The sequence below is a fragment of the Cibotium barometz genome, chromosome 44 (assembly GCF_041138505.1).
Source record: "Cibotium barometz isolate CiBa-2024 chromosome 44, ASM4113850v1, whole genome shotgun sequence".
In the NCBI taxonomy this organism is placed as follows: domain Eukaryota; kingdom Viridiplantae; phylum Streptophyta; class Polypodiopsida; order Cyatheales; family Cibotiaceae; genus Cibotium; species Cibotium barometz.
In genome coordinates this window covers 11,557,892-11,570,026 of record NC_141089.1, presented here as the reverse complement: position 1 = coordinate 11,570,026, position 12,135 = coordinate 11,557,892, and positions in this window count along the sequence as shown.

The window sequence follows — 12,135 nt, the reverse complement described above, 5'->3', positions numbered from 1 at the left end:
CTCTAATAGTAGTGTGTGGAGTGTTGTTGTAGGAAAATTGTAAAATGTATAAGTACTTATCCTACTTGTTGGAATTAGGGTTGCAGAAAAGCACACAAAGCTTGGAGAAGAATAAGCAAGAATGCACACAACACAAAGTGTATTAGATTGTGTCAATGTACAAAAGATAAGTTAGCCCTAGAAGGATGGGCGTATATACAAGCCGGGGGAAAAAACCTCCTAAAGAGGGAAAAAGTGCCCCGACGGTCCTAAGTGTGTTCACACACATCACTCCCTATATATATAGCAACAAATCCCCCCTGGGAGTGATGGTGTGAACGAGAGCTGGCACTCATGTATAGGGGAGTGCCATGCCCGAAGTAGATCAATCCACAAAGGAGAGCAAGCCCAAAGCTTTGCGGAAAGCTTCGAACTTCTCACGAGGAAGCGCCTTTGTTAAAAGATCGGCGAGATTGTCCTGTGTTGGCACATAGGCCAAGCTGATCTCTCCTGCTGAGAGTCTCTCCCTGACATAGTGACAAAGCACCTCAATGTGCTTTGTGCGAGCATGAAAAACTGGGTTTCTCGCAACTGCCAATGCACTCTGACTGTCAGTGAAGATAGAGATGGCAGACTTCTGTCCAACACCCAAGTCAGCCATAAGCCGTCTGAGCCACACACACTCAACCGTAGTTGTGAAAGCTGCCCTGTACTCAGCTTCACAACTAGAAGTGGCCACATTAGGTTGCTTCTTGCTCAACCAAGATATGCATGAGCTACCGAGCATGAAACAAAAACCACTTGTGGACACTCTTGTGTCATAGCAACCAGCCCAATCTGAGTCCGAAAAAGCATGTAAATCTGGCGGCAAGCGTTTAACTGCCTTCCAACACCGTGCAACCATTTTTCTACAGTACGCAACATAGTTAAAAATATATGTATAAAGAGAGAAGCTGCATCACTGAGCTAGTTGAGCTCTTAGTAGAGGAAAGGAGATCTTTGCCGCCAACATGAGAGGGAAAAGTAAGAGGAAAGAAAAGAAGTGTGAGAAAAAGAAGGAAGGAGTCTTCAACGTTTAAACCTTTTCACACTTTCGCATCTTTCACACCATTCCCACTATATGCCCATAGGAACATTTGCATGCTTTTGAAGATGTTTGGACGTACTCACATGTGGGTGCTATTCACATATTTTTGCACATGGTGGGCTTGCTTCATACACTTGGGACATGTGAGGTGTGATTCATACACAGCATTTGTGGAGTGTGTTCACATGTTTTTGGGTTTGGGGATTGTTCACATGCTTTTACGCATTGTGAGCCTTGTTCACACATGAGTCCATTTGTGTGAGGTGTTCACATGCTTCAAGCTTAAATTGGAGATTATTCACGTGCATTGTGTGAGATATTCATACATTGTTCACACATTTGGGTATTTGGTGAGTTTATTGACACACACCTTATACTTTGGGAAGTTTTGGGATGTTTGTATGGTGCCGAGGTACATCATTGTGTATGTATGCCATGCAAGCGAGGTATATACATATCATGATTATCATATGTTTAGTTCGGACAAGTAGGCAACATTATCATGTTATGGGTAGTGTGCTAACATCCCTCCCACGTAGTTTAGCAAACTGACCTCAGTTACTTGTTTGGTTTTAAGAGGTGATGAGGTCTAGGTAACTACATAAAAACCTTTTAGGCATGCTCTCAAAGGTTACAAGATATCTAATGTATACATCACCATTCTTAGTTGTGATGAGGTCTAGGTAACTAGAGAAAAATCTTTTAGGCATCCTCTCCGAAGGTTATAAGATATATGATGTATACATCACCATTCCTAGTTGTGGTTTTCTCAACTATGGCCTCAGGTTGAGCTAGGAATGGTCCTCTAAATAGTCTTAAAAGGTTATCAACAGAATCTACTAAACTAGGCGGTTAATCATGAAGAGGATGAGCTAGGACTGGTCCTCTAAATGGCCTTAAAAGGTTGACATAAAAAGAATTCTGAATATTCCAATTTAAAGTTAGTTTTAATCTATGTCTTATTTTCAAAATTTTAAAAGGACAATGAAACGTGGATGCTAACTTCACAACTGGATTGGTTACTCTCCCTCATTAAATACGACATATTTACATTTCTTATTTTCTTGGTGATTATATTTTTGTTGAGTTTTTTGGATAGCTAAGCTAACTTGGCCATGTATGCTCTAAAAATCTCTAGTAATATTGGCAGCCTCTACTTATGTGGTGATAGACAAGTAATGGGTGTAGGAAGGGACTTGCCATAAACTACCTCAAAAGGTGATCTCTAATAGTAGTGTGTGGAGTGTTGTTGTAGGAAAATTGTAAAATGTATAAGTACTTATCCTACTTGTTGGAATTAGGGTTGCAGAAAAGCACACAAAGCTTGGAGAAGAATAAGCAAGAATGCACACAACACAAAGTGTATTAGATTGTGTCAATGTACAAAAGATAAGTTAGCCCTAGAAGGATGGGCGTATATACAAGCCGGGGGAAAAAACCTCCTAAAGAGGGAAAAAGTGCCCCGACGGTCCTAAGTGTGTTCACACACATCACTCCCTATATATATAGCAACAAATCCCCCCTGGGAGTGATGGTGTGAACGAGAGCTGGCACTCATGTATAGGGGAGTGCCATGCCCGAAGTAGATCAATCCACAAAGGAGAGCAAGCCCAAAGCTTTGCGGAAAGCTTCGAACTTCTCACGAGGAAGCGCCTTTGTTAAAAGATCGGCGAGATTGTCCTGTGTTGGCACATAGGCCAAGCTGATCTCTCCTGCTGAGAGTCTCTCCCTGACATAGTGACAAAGCACCTCAATGTGCTTTGTGCGAGCATGAAAAACTGGGTTTCTCGCAACTGCCAATGCGCTCTGACTGTCAGTGAAGATAGAGATGGCAGACTTCTGTCCAACACCCAAGTCAGCCATAAGCCGTCTGAGCCACACACACTCAACCGTAGTTGTGAAAGCTGCCCTGTACTCAGCTTCACAACTAGAAGTGGCCACATTAGGTTGCTTCTTGCTCAACCAAGATATGCATGAGCTACCGAGCATGAAACAAAAACCACTTGTGGACACTCTTGTGTCATAGCAACCAGCCCAATCTGAGTCCGAAAAAGCATCTAATCTGGCGGCAAGCGTTTAACTGCCTTCCAACACCGTGCAACCATTTTTCTACAGTACGCAACATAGTTAAAAATATATGTATAAAGAGAGAAGCTGCATCACTGAGCTAGTTGAGCTCTTAGTAGAGGAAAGGAGATCTTTGCCGCCAACATGAGAGGGAGAAGTGAGAGGAAAGAAAAGAAGCGTGACGAAAAAGAAGGAAGGAGTCTTCAACGTTTAAACCTTTTCACACTTTCGCATCTTTCACACCATTCCCACTATATGCCCATAGGAACATTTGCATGCTTTTGAAGATGTTTGGACATACTCACATGTGGGTGCTATTCACATATTTTTGCACATGGTGGGCTTGCTTCATACACTTGGGACATGTGAGGTGTGATTCATACACACAGCATTTGTGGAGTGTGTTCACATGTTTTTGGGTTTGGGGATTGTTCACATGCTTTTACGCATTGTGAGCCTTGTTCACACATGAGTCCATTTGTGTGAGGTGTTCACATGCTTCAAGCTTAAATTGGAGATTATTCACGTGCATTGTGTGAGATATTCATACATTGTTCACACATTTGGGTATTTGGTGAGTTTATTCACACACACCTTATACTTTGGGAAGTTTTGGGATGTTTGTATGGTGCCGAGGTACATCATTGTGTATGTATGCCATGCAAGCGAGGTATATACATGAAAAACTGGGTTTCTCGCAACTGCCAATGCGCTCTGACTGTCAGTGAAGATAGAGATGGCAGACTCCTGTCCAACACCCAAGTCAGCCATAAGCCGTCTGAGCCACACACACTCAACCGTAGTTGTGAAAGCTGCCCTGTACTCAGCTTCACAACTAGAAGTGGCCACATTAGGTTGCTTCTTGCTCAACCAAGATATGCATGAGCTACCGAGCATGAAACAAAAACCACTTGTGGACACTCTTGTGTCATAGCAACCAGCCCAATCTGAGTCCGAAAAAGTATGTAAATCTGGCGGCAAGCGTTTAACTGCCTTCCAATGCTGAGACCCTAGGCTATGCATAAACCTGCTCACCTGTGAGACTGCAAACTATGATGCAAATGCCCCAAATCTGACATCTCAAAAGAGGCATTCAAATGAGCCTTAAAATCAGCAATATGACTCTCTTTTGGTCCTGTGAGCAGCATGTCATCGACATAGAGAGCAATGATTAGATGTACACCATCCACATGTTTAATGTACAAAGTGCTTTCTGTTGGACTATTCTGAAACCCATGTGCAGTCAAATATGCATGTATCTTTTCATACCAAGCTCGTGGAGCTTGCTTTAAACCATATAAAGCCTTTTTTAACCTGCACACTTTGTTTTCCTGCCCTCTTTGAACAAAACCACGAGGCTGCGATACATACACCTCCTCATGCAAATCTCCATTCAAGAACGCAGTCTTTATGTCCAGCTGATATACATTCCAACCATTATGAGCTGCCAATGCACAAATGCTACGAATGGTAGTCATACGACAAGTGGGAGCAAAGCTCTCATCAAAATCAATGCCCTTTTCTTGAGCATAACCCTTTGCAACAAGTCTAGCCTTATAGCGATCAACACTGCCATCTGGCTTTCGTTTCAACTTAAAAACCCACTTACATCCAATGGCCTTTTTACCAATAGGCAAATCACACAAAGACCATGTACCATTCTTCATTATAGCATCATATTCACTTTGCATTGCAGCCAACCAATTTTCTGAATTTTGTGCCTCATTAAATGAAAGAGGTTTCTGCCTCTTCACACATACTAGACACAGCCAAAGCATAACAATCTGATGCAAAAACCTGAACGAGTACGACTAGTCATAGGTGCATCAATCTTACTATCACGTAAGGTTTGCACCAGCCATTTAGGCGTACCTCTAGCCTGCTCATTTTCAGCCCTATCCTCATGAATTACATCCTATAAATCTGCATCAGAAATAGGCTGATCTATGATGTCGTTTGAAATCTGCATAGGCTGAATATTTGCCTCATTAGGACTTACATTTGAATTCCCACCTGTAAAGAGAGGCAACAACGTATCAAATACATCCTGTGAGCTCACACCTGTGTCTTTGGTACATGATAACAAGGGCTGCACAGCATCTTCCACAAAAACAACATCTCGACTAATCAAGATACGCTTTGACCTGCGGATGATACAATTTGTAACCCTTGCTTTCAGCACTGTAACCAACAAAAATGCATTTGACAGCCTTATCATCTAATTTTCTGCGTTGTTGCACAGGCACTAAAGCATAGGCCAAGCAACCAAAGACACGCAAGTGACCAATAGAAGGTTTCCTACTATGCCAAGCTTCATATGGAGTAATAGACTGCAAGGCCTTAGACACCTGTTGAGTACATATGCAGCACACATGACAGTCTCAAGCCAAAACGCATGTGGCAAAGCTTGGCTCTTGACCATACATCGTGCCATCTCCATAAGTGACCTGTTCTTCCTCTCAGCAACACCATTTTGCTGAGGGGTATACGGCACTGTACATTGGTGTTTTATCCCACGACTAGCCAAAAATGCATCAAACTCTTTAGACATGTACTCTCCCCCTCGATCAGAACGGAGGGTGCCCACATTACAATTGGATACATTTTCAACCATAAGCAAAAACTGTTTGAAGCACAAAAACACTTCGGACTTTGCCTTCAGTGGATATACCCATGCATGCCTTGAGTAATCATCAATGAAAGTCACGAAGTACAAGTGTTTACCAAATGACGGAGTTTGCATAGGCCCACATACATCACTATGTACAAGCTGCAATTTGCGAGTGGCCCGCAATATGGCAACACTACTGCTTAGGTTAACTAGAAACATAGGCTTGTAAACAAATCAAGAATAGTGCTATTTGTTACCTCAATTTGACCATTAGCTTCAGGATGGAAAGCAGTATTGAAATCTAGTCTAATACCAAGATTATCAAATAAAACAATCTAGTATTCATTGTGCAAATTTTTATATCTCTATTAAAAACAATGACTTTTAGTAACCCATGATGAACAAAGACTTGTTTCAAGTATAAATGTGTAGCTTGGTATGTAGTTAGTCTTTTTGCAAAAGCAACAAAGTATGCATGTTTACTAAATCTATCCATAGTTGTCCAAATAAGATCATTATGGTTAGAAGTAATAGGAAAACTAATGACTATAATGCTAAAACACAAGAGGAAACTTCTAGATTTGGGAGAAAATAAAAGAGAGAAAACTAAGTGAAAGAGCTAAAATTTAAGGATGTAGTAAAGACACAAAAATACACAAATGAGGAGACTTTACTCATTGATTTGAAAGAGAGAGAAGGGTTACTTTTATAGATAAAAAGTGACTATCTCTCACCTTGTTACAACTTACAACAATAAAAATCTCCATTCCTCCATGACATAAGGAAATATGTCATTGTCACTTGGCTACTTTTGACATGTGTCTTCTTGCATTATTTAATCAAAAGATCTTTGACTTAGTGACTAGATCTTATTCCGCCTTGAGCCTACACAAGTACACATGTCAAAAGTCTCCCATGTCCACCTAGGATTTCTAGAAGGATTCCACTCAATTATGCACTCCTCCACACTTCTTCCACATGCTACCTAATGGTCAATGATATTATAAAAATATATAAGTGAGCCATGTAGACATCAAGGCCTACTTTAATTTCTACATCACTATACTAAACAACAATAACAAAGTATTTACAACAATGTGCTCATTAGCACATGAAATAAAACCTTAGGAAATACAAAATATTAAAAGCCATTATTGGGGTATCCTCTCCCAAAATCCATGATATCTTCATAACATTGTAAGTGTTGTAAGATTCTTAAAAAAGCTTCTAGCTTCTATCATTTGATTGTGGGACTTGTAGGCCTCATGAGAAAGGCATCATACCATCATTCCACGGTGGCCTAACCACCGTATTGATACTTCACTGTGTGGGCCCCATAAGATTTATGTGCACCTCACTATGGTGGGCCCAGCCCCGTATTGACACTTCACTATGGATCCCACAAGATTCATGAGCACCTCACCATGCTGATGTTCCCACAAGATTCATGAGCACCTCACCATGAGAAAGGCATCATACCATCATTCCACGGTGGCCTAACCACCGTATTGATACTTCACTGTGTGGGCCCCATAAGATTTATGTGCACCTCACTATGGTGGGCCCAGCCCCGTATTGACACTTCACTATGGATCCCACAAGATTCATGAGCACCTCACCATGTTGATGTTCCCACAAGATTCATGAGCACCTCACCATGCTGATGTTCCCACAACCTCCTTAAACACTTCACTATGCTGATATTCCATTGTGGGCCCTAAAGGTTCATTAGTGGTGCCACAAGTTTCTACCTTTATTGTTATCACAAAGCCTCTAAAATATGTACAAAAGATGAAAGCTAACATCTTTCCCCCCAGTATCAGATCCCCATGCACCTCAAGTGGGTCTATTGGCCATGGAAGTCTAGGGAAAAAAAACTTTAATTAGTGCTCATTGGTACATCATGGTACCTCTTGACCGCTTGCATCTTCTAAAATGTAGGTGTTATTTTTGAGCTTTTGCTTCACCTTGCATCGAAGAAGCTTCTTATCCAAATGCTTTTCCACATGACCAAGCTTCCTTTCTTGATCTATGGTTTCACCTTGAACTTATGCTTCACCTTGAAAGGACCTTGCATCGAAGAATCTTCTTATCCAAACGCTTTGCTTTTCCACATGACCACCATACCTCATGACCAAGCTTCCTTTCTTGATTTATGGTTTCTTCTACTTCTTTAGTAAAGTGTCATGCCTTTCTTTACACCGTTATTATGCTCCTTCCAAACTTTAACGTGCTTGAAGTTTCTTCTTATCCAAAATTTCTAGTTGCACTAAGCATTTCGGCATGAGTCTCATCATCATACCTACATGCAAAAGAGGTGAAGAGGTACGAAGGCTGGTGATTTCCAACTCTATGGGCATAATGGCCTCTGCCCCATAGACCAACTGAAAGGGCATGAAACCAAGAGAAAGATTATGAGTGGTCCTATAAGCCTATAGGACTTCTAGTAAATGAACATCCCATTTCTTCTTCTTAGCATCCACTAGCTTAGTCAAAGATCCACAAAGTAAACCGTTAGTATTTTTCACCAAACCATTGTATTGGAAATAGTAGGGAGTTGACATAGAATAATATACTTTTAATATTTATACCAAAGATTTGTACCAAAGATTCATTCAATTAATTCCTAAAAGATCTTTCTCCATATGTAAGTGGAACTCCCAAAACAAGCACATATGGATTTCATGAGAATTGATGCCACATGAAAACTTCCTTATTGTTGACTGTAGCCTTTGCTTCAACTCACCTGGTTACATAATCTATAGCCACCGAGTTACATAATCTATAGCCACAAGAATATAATACTTTAACCCACCTGGTTACATAATTCTTTAACCCACCTGGTTACATAATCTATAGCCACAAGGATATAATACTTCCCTTGTGAATAACAAGGAGGTGGATCTACAAAATCTAATCCCCACCTTCCAAATGGACCATATGCTAGAATATGATTCAATGGCCTAGGAACCAATTATCGACAATTGGCACATTTCATAGCTTTTGCACCATTCAAGGACATCTTTGTGAATTTGAGGCCAGTGATACCCCATGTTAAGAATTTTGTCAATGGTGTTGGAAGAGGCAAAATGACTTGAGCATTCATGACACATTTCCATAATCCTTTTAGTCTCTTCAAGACTCACCCACCATTCTAAGAATCTTATATTTACCTAACTTGTAAAGAACACCATTCTAAGAATCTTATATTTACCTAACTTGTAAAGAACACCACCCAAAATGGTGTACGGATGAGCTTCCCAAGCCTTTCCTTTTGTTGAGGGTTTAATCCATGAGGGAAATAACTTGTGTCTAAGTAGTTCACTTGATGACTAATTGGGAATCCTCCTTGACCTCAATCTCTTTCACCTCTTCATTTAAGCAATCCTCTAATCCAAAAATTAAAGCATTGTACTTAGCCTCATTATTCAAGTTAGAATTTGCAAACTTCTTACCCTTGGCCCATACCTCATTTCCTTTAAGATTGAGCAAAACCATCCCCCCCAGCTCCACACTACTTTTGGAAGGGTTGAAAGCTCATCAAAATGAAGGATGAAAGTTGTTGGTGTCTCTAAATCTGCACACACTTTCTGCTTTATTTCTATCGCCTCTCCTTCATTCCCTATAAGTAAATCTACAAGGGTAGCCCTAGTTATACTTTTTATGACAGAGCTAAAAGAAAACTCTTGAAGTTCACAAAGCCATTTTATGAGCATGACCATAAAGTAGGTTGTGAGGTTAGGAAGAAGAATGGACGTAGCGACAAATATGATCTAAACTTCTTTCTCACTGCAAATACAAGAGACAAACTTTTCTTCTCTATCTCATCATACCTCTCCTTTGCATCACTAAGTTGTTAGCTTGCATAGTAAATTGGTAGTATGCACCCTTGTTCTCCCTTTTGTAGTAGCATTGCACCCAGTGAATGTTCAGACATGCTTGGATTTACATAGAAATCATCCTCCCACCCTGGAGGCTACCTAATGGGGCTCTGACTCATAGATTCTTTGAGTAATGTAAAAGAGTAAGATTGATTAAAACTCTTATGGGCTACCACACCTCCCAAGAAGGAACTCCACACACAACCATTAATGGGAGAAGCAATAGACACAACAATCATTAGGTACTTACCAACTCTTCGAGCTTGTGTCCCTTGAGGCTCCCCAAGCTCGCTTTGGAAGTTCCACTCCTTCGAACACCACCTCCATGCTGTCACTGTGAAGTCTCTCACACCACGTATGCAAGGCAACCAACCTCTCACTCCCTTATACAAATGCATGCATGAAAGAGGCATATGTACTAGAGCACTCTCTCTCTCTCTCTCTCTCTCTCTCTCTCTCTCTCTCTCTCTCTCTCTCTCCAAAGTACAAGAGCTCTTATAGCATAAAGGGGGATTTTGTCTTTCCATTATGAGAAATTACCTTATATATAACTGGTCCTTATTCACACTTGGGCGCCTAAAACTTACTAACTAAGGCATTGGGTGGCCAGTATCTCATAATGTACAACTTTCATAGTGCCTTTGCATAACACTTATTAATGTCCTCAAATGGAGGAGCATATTTGTTAACCCAAAATGGGATTAACATCTCCCCCTTACCTGATTTAGGTTCTGTCCTCAAAACCTGTTTATCAAGGTCTAAAGACATGGTCGTTGAACTCATGTTTGTAGAAGTTATGGCATGATTGAAGCTTTTTTAGGGTTCTTCTAAAGGCTGTTTGTGATGTCCAGAACACGGTGTCGACCATATCTTCAAATGTAATGTACATGTAACCTAAAAGACAACTTAGGTGATGATAGTATAGCATCATGTCTCTTTCATCATGACCTATGTTCATGTTGAAGGCGAAGCTGTTTAGCTCTACAAATCTATCATATCATTCCTTAAGTTGATTTATTAGGACCACTATTAGCTTCATAAATTTGACTGTTGCCATGATATTTAGATTTGGAAGACGGTTCCAAACTCGTATCCAGATGAGTATTTGCTGCCTTTGACTTGCAAATATCTAGAAATGTTGATGGTGCAAACTATGGAAAATTATAGCAAACATGAGACTCCCAACACTTGGCATCATGTAACAGGGCCAGCCTCTCCTTGGCATGTATAGTGGATCAACCCTTTAGGTTGGCGGGGAGCAGTGGTACTACTGACTATATTCAAGATTTGTTAGATATTTCTCATGCCATTTTGGTTGTATAACAAAATCCTCAATGTAAGGATTGGTATCATCTGTTATGATGGCCATGTAACCCCCATTGTGTAAACGAGATTTGCTTGGCGCCACCTAAAACAATAACTAATCATGAATGTAACAATTTTGATCTCAAGCAGGTCTGCTAAGTGGGGGTTTGCTAGCTTTGTATGCTTGGCCACATTTGCCCATAATGTACCTTCTCCTATAATTGGTAATAGCTCCTCCAAATCGAGCATTGGTGCAGGCACATAAGGCTGTCGTCTTGATGTCATTGTAGAATAGGCATCTAGTGTGATTTAAATCAACACCTTGAACATTAGCTTTGGCTTCAATAATAAGGGGTTGCTTGCCCTGATAAATGCTTCATACTCTGCACATGTGAAGGACTCAAGAATATTCATGTTAGTGAAAGGTTCAATTTCATCTTGTGGTTGAATTGGACGTACCTCATGAAACGGCCATGGTGGAGACGAATTGGTTGTCGGCATCTCCTTGGGGGGCAAGAGTATTAGTGTGAAAATCGAGAGGGATAGAATGTATATGAGAGAAAATACAGTCTGCCTCAGTTTTGTTAGTAGGAGTCACACTTTAGTAACTTATTACTTGCAATAGAAGAGAACATTGGATAGGTAGTTGGAATGGATGAGCCATGTGTTTCTTCCTAACTCTCACCTGAACTTAGGGGTGGGTGGGTGGGCTTGTTAATTTTCATGAATTCTTGGAGCTTAGTGAGATCTTTTGTAGTTATTTTAGGATATTCAATATGTGTTTTATCAAAGTTATAAACCACATTAGTCATCACTCATTAACTCCAAATGTTTATGGATATTGCCATAAAGTTTAATAATACCAAATGGATGATAAAGAGTGGACTCTTAAAGATTTAGATGTTGGTGCATATTATAAATTTCTAACCATTCGTGGGGTTGATGATCCACTGATAGGTAGCTGCATGCAACCACCTCGTAGTTGGTCGGCCTTGTGGGTATATCATCTGGCATAAACAGGTCGAGTTTGGCGACACTGTTATCCAAGATGTCAGAATTTTGTAGCACCCGACACCAACACAAAGGTTAAGCACGATGCGATGTAAGGGGTAAAAAAAGATATTAGTTGGATCAATTAGTACTAAACCCCCCTGAAAGATACCCATAATAATAGTGGGATCGACATCTCTTTCTGTATTTTGGCG